The sequence below is a fragment of the Antrostomus carolinensis genome, unplaced genomic scaffold (assembly GCF_000700745.2).
Source record: "Antrostomus carolinensis isolate BGI_N321 unplaced genomic scaffold, ASM70074v2 scaffold2832, whole genome shotgun sequence".
NCBI classification, from domain to species: Eukaryota; Metazoa; Chordata; class Aves; order Caprimulgiformes; family Caprimulgidae; genus Antrostomus; species Antrostomus carolinensis.
This window is the reverse complement of record NW_010297411.1, coordinates 228,533-242,658: the sequence shown is the minus strand read 5'-3', so window position 1 is coordinate 242,658 and position 14,126 is coordinate 228,533. Positions and strand designations below refer to the sequence as shown.

At 36.0% G+C, this 14,126-nt stretch overlaps 1 protein-coding gene across 1 annotated transcript in view; it reads left to right on the top strand.

The window, feature by feature from the left end:
* The window catches only part of DPYD (dihydropyrimidine dehydrogenase), a gene marked incomplete at its 3' end in the record, with an annotated part of 286,251 nt that overhangs the window by 63,022 nt on the left and 209,103 nt on the right, over positions 1-14,126 (top strand). The gene's annotated exons all lie outside the window — the stretch shown is intronic.

Genomic DNA, 14,126 nt, shown 5'->3' with positions numbered 1-14,126 from the left:
GTAACATAAAGGAGGTTCTCCTGTTGGCTTCCTTCATGGTGAGAGCTGAGATCCAGGGGAGCAATAAGGGCTTTTAGCAACAGTAGTGCTCAGGACAGGGAGAGCACTACTAGGGCACAGGTGGCTGTGCAGTGATAAAAAGTGCACGGGTAGAGAGCCTCAGGATTCTTACTGCAAAGAGCTTAAATAAGAGCTGTTTGAGTCTGCAGGTATCCTTTTCTTTTGGCATTCATATAGAGTGGAGAAAACAATTGGCAGCCCTCACTGTTAAGGGAGAGAGGCACTGGTAAGGAAGCTATACTTATGATTGTGTTGATATTCTAGGCTGTATCATAGTATCCTATAAATCCTGGGGCATGAAGCTGCTGGAAGTTATCAGATGTATTCCTCAAATCCTAGTAGTTTCGGGTTAGAAAAGAGCAACACTAAAGTCACAGCAAGCATCTAAGCCCAGGATGCAGAAAGGATTGGGAAGTTGCTAATGTGTACTGTGTATGTTTTTGTGTAGAGAGAAGAGGGGTGGAAGAGAAGAAGCACTTTGTAATGATTCCTAGGCTTTCTGAAATGTCTCTGTGTGACTGGTCTGAGGAATGCAGTATTTGGATCTTTGTGGAGTAGTACTTATAGATAAAAATTTTAACATTTTTCTGTAATTGTTTTCAAATAACTGCATAAAAAAGAATTGCCAAAAGGCAGGCATCTGCTCGTTTGTAGGAAGAGACACTATCCAATCTTTCCAAGAGATTTTTGAAAATGTAGTGCCTTTGGGAAATGGGAAAAGTATATGTAGTTGCATTACATTTACAGTTCTGGGATTGCTGTATTTGGTGTAGGTATAACAATTTGAACATATAAAAAGAAGTACAATGCCACATATTCAAGAACAAGTGATTTATCAAACCATGGTGAATCAACAGATTAATGCTTTTTTTTAATTCATCCTAAAATTTCTCTAAGCTGTGTTTCTCTGAAAAAATCCCTTTCTTTTAATATTTTCCAGACAGCACTTAACTGCTGAGCCATCCCAGAAAATGTATTCATTCTTATGCCATTAGCTTCAGTATGGGAGGAAATGTGACAAATACTTTGTCTTTTATATAATCTTCTTAAAAGGATATGCAAATTCTTCCTACTTAGGTTGTAAGGGTAAAACCAAAATGGCAAGATTTTTTTTGTACCTTCCTTATGGCAACAAATATTTGTCTTATTTTTGCAAACACAGATGAACCGATTGTGGTCTAGTTGCCACCTAAACCTTCTTGACATTAGCAGACCAGTGTGTTTTCTATGCCTAGCTAGTAGATGGAGTTTTCTTTGACAATGTACATCCACCTAAAAGGCCATGCTGTACTATTTAGAAATCAAACCCTTTTTAAAAAGTGATCAGGTGGTTGTATTTGAAAATCTGAAAGTACTCACATACTTTAGATCCTTTGGGTACTGTCATTTTAACTAAGGTCCTTTTAGTTACCCTAATTTTGGAGTGACTGGTAAGGTGCTAAAAATAGGGGTTTAATTTATAAGGAGAATGAATACTTGTGTCGGTCCTGTCATCGTAAATAACTTGAGATATATGTGAACTCTTAAATTCTTTAAAGTTTGCTTATCTCTGAGGGAAACCTCAACTGCAGATAGAGAAGCAGACATAAATTTGCCATTTTAAAAGGCCATTATTCAGCATACTAGGAGAAATTGCAATGACAGTGTAAACCTGTTAGGTCATCCAGTCCAGCCTTCTGTCTATGTAACTTTACAGTAGTCCGGGTTGGTGAGACTTTAAAGGTTGAGTATCTTTTATATCACCAATTAAGTAGGCAGAAGTATGCAGTACAGTGCTTCTGTCAACCAGCCTTGCCGTCCAAAGGGTCAGGTTCTTAATTCATTTGTTGACCACTCAGATTGATAGAAAGTAAGCTTGCATATTACCACTACTGTCTCCATAAGTTTTGGTAAAAAAAAAAAAGAAACCCCAACCAAACAAAAAAAACTCCCACAAAAACCAAACCAAAACAAACAAAACACCAAACCAAGCCACCTTTTTTATTTTTGTATTTTTTTGTGTGTTTTGTGTGTTTTTTTTTTAATCCTTTTTTTTTTGTTGTTTTTTTTTTTTTTTTTAATTTCTTTTGTATTTCTTTTGTATTTAAATTATGTATTGGTTTCATGTAAACGTCAACAGTCCATGGAGTGACTTTTGGCTATCATCGTACTGTGAGTGTTGTAGTGAAGGTGATTATAGCAAATTCTAGATACAGCACACACATACTAATCATTCAGTCTTAATGAGTTGGCGTATTTACTTCTAGTAAACAAATAAGACTTATTTTTCAACTGTCTTCTAATGAAATGTTACTTATATCTTTAAACTCAGGATACTGAGAATAAAACATTGATTCCTAGTGTAATTTGTAGAGGGTTCCTCTTTGTTCTGTACTGACCTGTGTAGTTTGCCTGTATGATTTCTGCTATTGTGTCATAAAGGTCTTTTCATTTGTTAAGGAGATACTGGTTTTGCATCTTTACTTTTGAATAAATTTAAGGTAGAAAGACAAAACCAAATAATTCTCTGGAACAGCAAAGCATATAAGAAAATACCACCTTTTTTTTTTTTTAAGATGGTTATATATTATAAAGAGGGTTTATATTATTTTCCTATGGCTAAAAATATGTAAATGATATGCAGTTTAGAAAATTAGAAGAAAAACAGCAAGTATATTTCCTTTTTTCTGGGTCTTGATGGCTGAGCATATTAACAAGTGACAGTGTCACTTATTAAGGTGTCTTAGACAAACCTTTGTGTTTGCAAAAGAAGATGGAAGACAGTAATTGTACATATGCAATTTCTAGAGAAAATATTAAGTCTTAGAATTCTCTGCTGAATTCTTGCACTTTCCACAACAGCAATAGATTGTCTCAGGGAAAAGACATGAGGAGTGGCACGTAGTTCTCATATATGTACCTGCATCACTTTTAAGGCAAGGACACTGGAGCTGTTCCTGCTAGTCTGGGTGGGTGCTGGCAACTCCCTTCTGGAAGATTTACATTAGGTTAGTTTAACAAATTGCTTAAGGACTTTCATTATAAGCAAATTAATGGTCTAACTGAGTCCCACTGGGGACTACATATCACAGAACGGTGGTGGTTGGAAGGGACCTGTGGAGATTATCTAGTCCAACCCCCTGCCAATGCAGGTTCACCTACAGCAGGTTGCACAGGACTGCATCCAGGCGGGTCTTGAGTATCTCCAGAGAAGGAGACTCCACAACCTCTGTGGGCAGCCTGTTCCAGTGCTCTGGCACTCTCAAAGTAAAGAAGTTTTTCCTCATCTTCAGATGGAACTTTCTGTGTTCCAGTTTGTGGCCATGGCCCCTTTTCCTGTCACTGAACACCACTGAAAAGAATATATTGAAATAAAAGCACAGTTAAGCAGTCTGATAATGAACTAGAGTGCTCACCATCTGCCAGGACTGAGCTTTGCTACGGATACTCTGTCCAGAAGTTTTAAAATATGGAAACAGATGGTCGACTAGGGTCAATAACTTGTCTCCTGCATGGGAAGAAGCGTCTTTATCAGGCTCACAGTGGAAATATGACTGACCTCTTCATTTTCTCTGGAGTTCTAAACCGTAGTAGCAGCCAAAAATGTTGGGTTTTGGGTTTTTTTTGTTTGTTTGATTGGTTTTTTACAAGTCTCAAAACAAAGGAATCTCAAAGTTTTGAAAGTTTTATTTTGAATACAGAGTTCAATGAGGTAATTTGCTTTTGTCTACTTCCAGAGTACACTGGTCAAACCCTCAGGTGACACCAGCAGCAAAGCCTGCACTAACCTTGGTCTTTTGTCTTCTTTCCTCCCTTCCCTCCATGCCCCTACCACTTGCTAATAGTGTCATGGGTTTGGAAATGTGGTGATGCGTTGTGTGCGGAGCAGTGAAATCTGCCTTGCAAGTGGCTGGATTCTAGATCAACATCAGATCAGTTTTCTGGGCAAATGGCAGGATGATGGTAAAGAGAGAACCAAAGAATTCTTTGGAGCTCAGATCCTAAAAACAAGGGAAACATTAAGTTATACTCCTGTTACTGCCTTTCCCAAGACCACTTCTCCACATAGGTTCTTTGTTTAAATTCCTCCTGTGTTCATTGTGGCAGAATTGCTGGCATGCCTAAGTTGCAAGACAGGTGAGCATTAGCACTATTGGTCTGATCGTTAGAGTCTCTGTGGTGTTGTAGTGAGGAAATCAGTTTCTTCTGGGTTTGTAGTTTTTAACTGAGAACATTTTCTTAAATTTTAAACTCATGCATTTTAGTTACATTATAATTTATAATAGATTGTTTATGTTCTATTATTAAATATATTAAATTCAGTACAAATAAATGGTAGATAAGTGCTCTTGTTGTTAACAGCGTATTGTACAGAGTGCCATTTTTAAGATGTGCATTTTGTGAGAAAAAATGTCTGTGACTGAACTTGCGAAGTGTATTTTTCCTGAAGAGAACCCAAAGGAATTTCATTGACATTAAAATAAACAGACAACAGGATTTTCATATTTTGAGAAGGTAATTTACACAGGGTAAGAATCATACCACATAAAAAGACTAGGAATAATCCTTGATAGAAGTCAAAAAGTCTGTAACACTTCTGGGAGAATAGTCCAGGTGAAAGAAGATTATTGTGTACAGGGCAAGCTATAATAAAAACTGTCAGTTCTGTCAACCCTTCTGTCTAAGGTCTATAGAGGATTAAAAGGATATTGAACATCATGTAACAGCTGTCTCCTATGTGAAAGGGATCACTATTGTGGTGAACATAAATGTACCCGTTTAAAAAAACTCCATAAGGCTAGGTGTGGCTGAGCCGCAGGTGGTTGGCTTGGCAGATAAAGTGCTGCTTTCAAGGACTTGAAAGAGCACAGTCTGAGTTCTGAATAGATGTTATCAAAGTCTTATCAAGGAGTGTGTTTCTTGTGCATCTTTTGCACTCCTAGAATAATGTAGGATAATATCAAGTTTGGCATAATAAGCAACAAATTATATTGTGTTCCTATGGTGTTGAGAAAATATTAATTAATATGTAGTGTGAAATGTAATCAGTGTTTCCAGAGAAGTTGCAAATTGACTTTTAACTATTTTTTTTAACTCTAAAAACTGTGGTTTAAGTAAATATGTTATTGAAAGTAATAAAAACTTTAACTATATTTAATTTTTCTGGGACAGTTTAATGGATTTTGAATGTTGATTAATACTTCTGAAAACACAGCAATTTCATAATGCTTAATATGAAACAAGAAAATGGAAACAATGCTTAAGATTAATATTGCTGTAAGTCTGTAATATTTAAAATTTTTGTATTTGAAATGATAAAAAAGAGTTCTTTCAGTACTTAAGTGAATGAGAGGAAGTAGTCTATCTGACATATCCCTTACTCAGAAGGTGCAGGTTGGTTGGTTTTTTGGGTTTTTTGCTTGTTAGTTTTTTTTTTCTTTTTGTAAGAATGAAGTATGAAAAATGGATAGTTATCCCACTTATGGAATGGATTTCCCATGTACGATTGAAGGTGGCCCTCAGATTCTTTAGTACAGAGTTTAATAGTTGCAGCACCTGCTTTTCCTGCATTCATGTGTTTGGCCAGTGGTGTAAGTATAAAGATAAAGCTGAAAATTAAACCAAAGATAAGTGGGTTTTTTTGGTCTGAAAGTCTATCCCATACTTTTGTGCATTGCTAAGTTCAAATTTATTTCTTCTTACCTTAATTGTAAATAACTAAATTTGAAGACCCAGATTCCCAAATACCTTTTTATTTCATTGTACAAAGCAACAATCTTTAGGCCAGTTATGTACCAAGTTCTGATGGAAGGAGTTTACAAAATCATTTTTCAGAGAGCCATGGTAACTTGTTAGCCAAGCACTTGTTGGGAGCAGTTAGGCCATGGTACAGGTATAAGATGTGAGGGCTGATTGCAGCACCTAAACTTAAATTCTAATTGTAATACAATATTTCAAAACTGAAATTCAAGCACCACATTTGTTGACTTTTCAGTTTAAGCACATCTGGTAACATTCAGTGTGTTATGTAACACTATGTAAACTCCTTAGTTTTGTACAGAGCCCTTAGAGGATTGTTTTAAACTTTGTAACCCTAGCTGGAAGTGTTCACAAGCTAAGACAACTGAGTCTTCCATAGAGGATTTTTATTTTTTTTTTTTTGTAGTAGAGGTTAGAAAGAGATATACAGAAGTAACAGACTTTTTTTTTTTTTTTTTTTTTTTTTATCAAACCCACATCCCCAAGACCACTTGTCAGCTTTTAAAGCTAGTGGACAAATCAATGTATTGAATTTTTAAAGCTAATTGAAACAGATATCTAGCTTATTGTTTATGGGACTTGCAAAAATGTTGCAATTTAAATACAACCTTTTTGAAGAGGTACAGTAATACTGCCCTAGGCTGGAACAGAATACCAATAAAGGGACCAACCCAAGTTCATTAGGGAGGTGCCACAATATAAAGGATGAGAAATGACTGAAAAGATGAGAAGAAGACCAGGTGTTTCCTGAGCACATCAGGTACTGTTTCCAATCATAGCTTTCTGTGACAGCACCCAAACTGGTAACCAAAGCTTGAGAATAACCTTGAACTACTGTTGATGGAAAATAGGTTGATCCTACTGGGACTAATAGCTGCTGTCTCTGTATTCTAATTTCCTCTCTACGTTACCTAGTATAAACCTATTGGCACCGATATTCTCAAAAATGAGAATCAAAGCAGCATTTGATGTACCATGGTCCTTCTGAAACATAGTGTACTGATAAACTGGAAAGAAACCTTTATCACTTGGAAATAAATGCAATAAGTGAAAAAAACCAAAAAACCATTCAAATGAACAATCAGAGGTTCATTTTGTGTCTTAAACTATAGAGGCTGAAGTGGAATAATTGCCGCAGGTAAAAGCGTGTCAGTGGGTTTGATGTAGGAGAGCTGTGTGGTACATGAGTCTGTACATACTTACCAGGAACTGTATGGTTGACATATCCCATTTAAGATCTACTGCTGAGGAGAAAGAACAAGTAGGTTTTGACACTCACTGGACTTTATGCCTTTATACAATCAGAGAGCATTATATTCCTGCACCAAGGCAATAATTTTTTTGTGGGATGTTATCATAATAACTTTGGTTTTGAAGTCAAAGAACTCTGATTGTTGTAGAGCAATATATAACAAATGGATTACAAAAGCATAGATTTAAAGGTGCTGTAAATGAACTGCCCGAGTAAAACTCCAAAGAAGAAGTAGTCCATGTGGCAGTGAAGGGGTTAGTGAAAGGTATTCCATACAGATTCTAGTGCTGGTGATATTAAAATAAATATGTTTTTAGTAATAACATTAATTGATTATGAACTGCATATAACTGATAGAAATGTGAAACATTTATTTGATTTGCTCATTCACAGATTGAGTCTATGAGAAAACATAAGATGGTTGAAATTATTTGCATTATATATATAAAAATTGTTTTGATTTCTGATATGTCAAAAAAGGATGCTACAGCTTTTCTGATTTGGCATGTACTGATATACATGCCTTGTGCTACAATATTCTGTAAGCTGCACTGCTTTTTCTATTTTTAATCAACTAATTTATATAACAGTTTTGTTCTGTAACATTATAAATTGGAGAGATATGGTTAAAGTAATGTTATACAAGCTATATAAAATGAAGTGGGTAAAAGGCAGTAGTCTTTGAGTGAAAAATTCTGTGTCCCAGTAAAATGCCAGGAGGAATTTAAAAGCAGGCAGAATATAATTTCCTGAGAACTGACTCGGAGCAGACTTCTTGCCATGGGACGGTGTTCAGAGCACTGCCTCCGAGCTGACTACTGAGATCTGCCTGGCTGCCTTCCCACCATTCAGTGAGGGTATAAGAGGAAATCCCACCAACATACTTTTCTTCTGGTAGCCACTCCTTGCACATGTCTGATCACAGACCAGCATAGCACAGTTGTGAGTATGCAGAAGAGATGTTGCTAAGCAAGGACAGTTTTAGTGGAGGAGCCTACCAGAAATGGAGGTTCTGAAGGACTGGATGGTGGATGACAAGAACTCAGAAAGGTGACTGGTACACACTCTCCTACACCACTGTCATAAATACCTGCTGGCAGACATGGAGTCATGCTTTTTCTGAGTTATCCATGTTATCTATTAAAATGGAGTTATGCTGAAGAGTGATAAAAAGTTATAGGACAGAGAAGTGGAGAAGTTTCAGATGAATGGGAAAAAATGACCATAGAAAACAGGAAGACAGCCAAGCAGATGCAAAGGGGAAAGGAGAGTTCCTGTACTCAAGGAGGATTCAGAAGTAGATGAGAAAAGAATTATGGTCATGTAGAGAGCCAAAGAAGAAAAGAGAAAGATGAGTCATTGATGAATGGAATGATTTGGAGTCTATGTCCATATGATTCACTACCTCTTAAGTGTCCAAAAATAACCTTGTCTGTAAGTGCCGTTATTCTGCACTAGGGTAGGAGATTTTTGTGTCTAAAGACTAACTTCCAACTCTGAGTGTTTCTTCCTTTCAATAAAAATGCACCTCCCTTATACTTCCTGTAGCTGTCAGCAGCAATGTCGTATCTGTCTCTAATCCTGTAGAGTGCCTCTATTTAAAATATACTTTCTCTGGTCGTTGTAACTTACTGACAGAGAAGTTGTCCCATTTTCTGTGGGTCTGCAGAAGGCTCACAGGACCCCTAGGTGACAGGAGAGACAACAGTGATGATGTGGGAGTCTTTCCTCCTTTCTTCAGATATGAACTAGTATTGACAATTTACGTGATACTGAATGTTTTGTTTCTTGTGGTTTCTGTGCATTCCTAACAGGCTGGGCATTTCTCTTTCCAGTATTACTTGTCCAGGACCGTGATACCTACTTGCTTGTATAGTCTGTGTTCACTGCCTTTTATACAGTTTCTGATGCCCTTTGTGTTCAAAGGCATTTCTTGGGGTTAATATATCTATTTCTCCTATGGTCCAAAATTATGTGTTCATAGTTAATTCTAATTTAAGATTATTTTGTCTTCATTGTTGCATTACACCTACACAAGAGAGTTCTCAGCTTTGCATGTGAGAGTCCCTTTTTCTGCTTCTTGATTCTGAATGAAAACAAATATTACTCCAAGTATCATTTGTCTTTGGTACTCATTAAACCCTTATATCAACTGTTAATGTGTTTTGGTGTTTAAACCTGGCAACAAAATCTCCATGTTTCTTTATAATCTTTTTCTCATCTTCTATCCATTGTGGAATGTAATGAACAAGAAGACTAATAAATGTAGAATTTTTTAATTGTTCATTTTGTGTGTTTTGTTTTTTTAATAAAGAAAATAACGGCAGCAAGTCTTTTTTTACAGGTGCCAGCAGTAGGTTCTCACCAATGTATTGCAGTAGAGGATCATTATCCTGACATCTCTTTTAAATGAGTGTGTATATGTCCAAATCTCTGTTTAGGGTTGTCCTTGACCCTGTTTCAGTGCAGAGAGATCAAACAGGGAGAAGAAGTTGTGCAAGATTAGCCGTAAGTGGTTGAAAGATTGAACCTCAGGAGAAAATCTTATGTGATGCTCTTCACTTCTGTCATCAAAGGCAGTGGACATTCAACTTGGGAATTACAGATTTATTTGGAGATTATATAGATTTATTTCTTCCTTAGATGTGGCTTTCTTGTTCCATTGTTTGCCATCCACAGCTCAGGCCTTAGAGAGTGGTGCAAGAGACATGGAACCAACAAGAACCTTGACATCAGAATTGGGTCTCCTGTGCAATCTGGCCTTTAGTGCATTGGTTGGAGTCAGCTCTATTATTCTCTTAAAATTATTTGACCAAAGCCTCTGGGGTTTTATACAGAACATAATTACGAGACCTGTGAAAAACTGTTATGTGGGTATGTGGGCTATTTCTCTGAGTAGTGGAAAAAGTTTTATAAACTTCTACAAATAGTAGAGCTGGAAGCCTTTTTTCAAAATGAACGTTTATGTCCTGTAGAAACCCACATAAATGGATTAGGATTTAATCTGCCAACAGTAACCACGATAAAGGTTATTTGGCCTGTTTTGTGATATATGAAAATTTGATAAGCTATCAGCAATGATCCGTTGTGGAATATTACACCAGATTATCTATTATTTCACCCCCGGCCTTCCAGCATACATATGATTGCACTTCAGGTAGTATTATTGCCAGTTAGATAGACAATTGTTTGCTGCAGTTTTAGGTAATGATATAACTAAATTGCCCTTCTTTGTTTAGCAGCAAAAATATGTTAAGAGCTGATCTAGACCTAGAAATGAGACTGTGAGTCAGATATTTTAATTTTAAAATAAAATACTGGGTAATATTTCAACAATTAAACACTAGAAACTATTAACTGAAAATCAGTCTTGGCTATAGCTTTCTTTTCTCTTTTTCTGTACACAAGAGTAGAGAACTGGTTTCTGGTATAATTTTTTTTTCCTAAGGGAAAGATTTATGTACAGAAATTTCTTACTTCTTTAATCCTTTCTTTTCTTCATTTGCTTTTACTCCTTTTTATGCATAGGCATACCTCATGGTTTCTTGCATCTTTTTTCCCAACGTGTTCCAGAAATTTGCAACTTTTATTTTCGATTCAATTTTTCTTTTTTTTTTTTTTTTTTTTTACATTGAAAAATAAAAAATCACTACTTTGAAGTGCCTTTTTATTTTATTATCTTCATATGTTTGTAATCTACTGCTCTCTGTGTTATGTATTTTGGGGTTTTTGTTGCATTGTGTTTGTTTTGTTTTTATTAGTACTCGTGCTGTTAGAGGTCAGTTAAATGAGTTTGTGTGTGCACATGCATGGTTTGAGGTGCTTATTTTGCACTGACAAAACTGGTAAGTACAAACCTGATAACTGATAATATTGGGCTACTGTATAAGTATCCTTTCCATGAGTTATTTTGTACCTGAAAGAGATTTAGAAGCATGCTCACCTTAAACAATAAATAACTTCAGTGTTGCGACATTTAAGAATAAGAAGTTGAAGATTTTAAGTTCACTGGCAATACATATGTATAATTTAACACAGTTCAGTGAGACATGTAAATTTTGAGCTTATATGTGTGGGAAACGTGAATTTCTGTCATTATATAGTCACAGGCGCATCTATAAAGCTATGCCAGATGATAATATTTGCATAAATGTTTATATAAATATGCTATACTTGCATAGTATTTGTAGGGGTTTTGAATTGAACTTAATTTACCATTTTACAATGAGACTGAGTTGAACCTACAGCTAAGCACTTCCAAAATGGAAAATACCATTCCCTTGAGTTCCTATCGTGTTGCCTTTTACATGGAAAACAATATGTATATGAAATTAATAGGGTATCTATCTATCTAGCCTATATGTTTCTAGAGGAGATGCTGTTCCATGAACAAATAGGGGAAAAATTGATAATAGGATATTTTTTGATAGTTGGAAGGATTTTTCCTATATTTTTAATAAGAAATGCTGGGGTATATACTGTGAGATTACCATAGATCTGGTCTAATGCTCTCTATTTTTATGCAGTCCAGAATAGTATGACCATTTAAGCATAGCTGTTTCATTTTTGTTGTTGTTGTTGTTGGGTTGGGGTTTTTTTTAAGTTTTTTTCATGGTGCACATGCAGCTGTTCATTTAAGTTTGGTAGAAGCTAGCAGTTGAATTAAAGAAATTTAATCTAAATTTCTAGTTTGTTGTTTACATTATTTTGAACTAAAATCACAGTGATGGACTAACCTTATAAAATGAAAGTGGGATTTTGTAGGGTGGGAGCACAGTTACAGAAAAAGGAAGAAAGTGTAATACTTAATATTTCTTCATATGAGGATATGCATGTGAAATTGAAGCTCATGGTAATTGTTGGCGTATTTCCTTAAGCACAGCATTTTGCCTGTGATTTTTGAAAGGATTAATCTCTTGCAGCAATTTATGATAAGTTTCTGGTGGATGATTCTACTATTTTATTTATGTTTTTTGCCTGGTTCACCAGAATGCAATACTTTTGCTCCTTAGTACAGTAAACGCACTCTGTAATATCTATTATGGTATGGCCAAAGGATAATTTATTGTCAGATAGAAAAATAGGTCAACACTAATGTCACTTGATGATCAACCTCCCAAGTTTAATAAAACACCTCACCAGCACGCATTCTGCACAGCGCTTGATGTTTTATTAGGACTACAGAGCCTTACAGTACCTAGCTATAGCAGGAGTGTAATTACTGAGCTGTCAGGGTGATAAGTGGGATTAATGGCAGCCTGGTGCACTTTAGTCTGCAGAGTGCTTAGAGAATCAGAAGATGGTATTATTATAAGAGAAAGTCTGGACTGCCATATTCATGGCACCCTCCCCTCCCCAAAGCTCATATTCAAGTTTGTGTTACCCGCCCCGCCAATAGCTGACATTTTCAACAGCTGTTATTTGTGAACCAGCTCAAAAATCAGAAGAGAAATAATTTGGTAAAGATGCTTGCTGGCCACAACGAGTAATCTGTACATGGCTTACCCTGCTAGGTGCCATTCTAGTCAAATTTGACATGAAATTGTTCTATATATAATCCACAGAAATGTATTTTATGTTAAGTGCAATTCATTGGTCTTGGATGCAGGTCTGTTGTATTTTAAAGACAAACACATTCAGGAAAGTGAAGCACAAAAAGTCATAATGGAATTGTTGCCTTTTTTAAATGCGTGATTTTCCCCTTCTGTTATTTCCTTGCTGCCTACACAGGCAAAATGATCATCCGAGCCCTCATAGTGGTGTATTTTGTCTGCTGTATCTCCTTTTTTCTGGCTTCTAGTACTAAAACTTCGCTGTCTTTCAATCCGCTAAGAGCATCCTCTTGACTCAGTCCTCTGGCCACATCAACCCTGCCTTTACTTGCTAAGGCATTTGTACTATGCCTGTCAGTGGGTAGTGGTGGGCAACGGTATGTTTAACTGCCACAGCTAAACCTGCTGGTGCTCTTCTGCCAGAGCATCCTGACTAGTTGAACTCGTAACCCACTATGTTGAACCTGGCTTTGGCTTTTTCAGATTTCCCAGCTTTTGCAACCTATGAGACCTGTTTTCCTTTAAATATTTCCTCCTTTTCTCCATGACTAGTTAGATGACAATGAATAGGAAGATGAAAGACTAATCTTTTACTTAAGTAGCTTTGCCTTCTGTCTTATTCTGCCCTTAACTAAAAAAAAAAAAATAATAAAAAAAAATAGAAATTGTAATGCATGTAATGACAAAGGCCAGGTTTTTTTATTGCAGGTATTTCAGGCATTTCGTTCCTTTTAATGTGCTCTTCATTTCTTTGTGTGTAGTCCATAGGCCTCTTGCAGCTTTTCTGTGTTTGAAAATAGTCTATCCCAGCCAGTTCCACAGTGTTATTATCTCTCACTAAGTAATAATAATTAAGGTGGACTTGTGGAACTTATATAAGTAGTTGTGCTCAGATAATACGTAGAAAACAAATTTTATTTCATTTTCCATAGATTGTTAAAACCACAATTCACATAAATTCTCTATATTAGTAAAACAATATTGAAAGAGCATCTGGAATACTTAATGAATTCTGAGATAATTAGTAGTGTGGCATTTGACCTATGATAGTCATTGATATGTAAGATAAAAAGTGTGTACAAATACCTTTGTGTTTAATAGAGAACCATTTTATTTCTTCAGCTGACTTTTACCTTTTTTTGTTAGGTTTGCTTACTGAAAATTGCATAGACCATCCTGGGGGCTTAATCCTTAAAGGGGACTTGTGCAAGCAACCAGACTGGTACATCCATTTTCAAACAGAAAAATGAAATGGTCAGAAGTTTAGCAATCTTGGATTACAGGGAAAAAATTACTTCTATGTAATTAGATGTTTTTTCTTAATACTTAAACATGTGTAGTCCATATGTTTGTAACTGCATCCTACTGCCTTCCTTTGTAAAGTGGAGTCAACAGAATGTAACCAACCAGTGTTAAATGCAAGTCAATAATGGTGTAGTGCTTTGAGGTTTTAAATAGAAATTTTATGAAATTGCTCTGTGTTCTTCCTTTGTGGCTTTTCTTCTACCATGCTCACGCAAAAA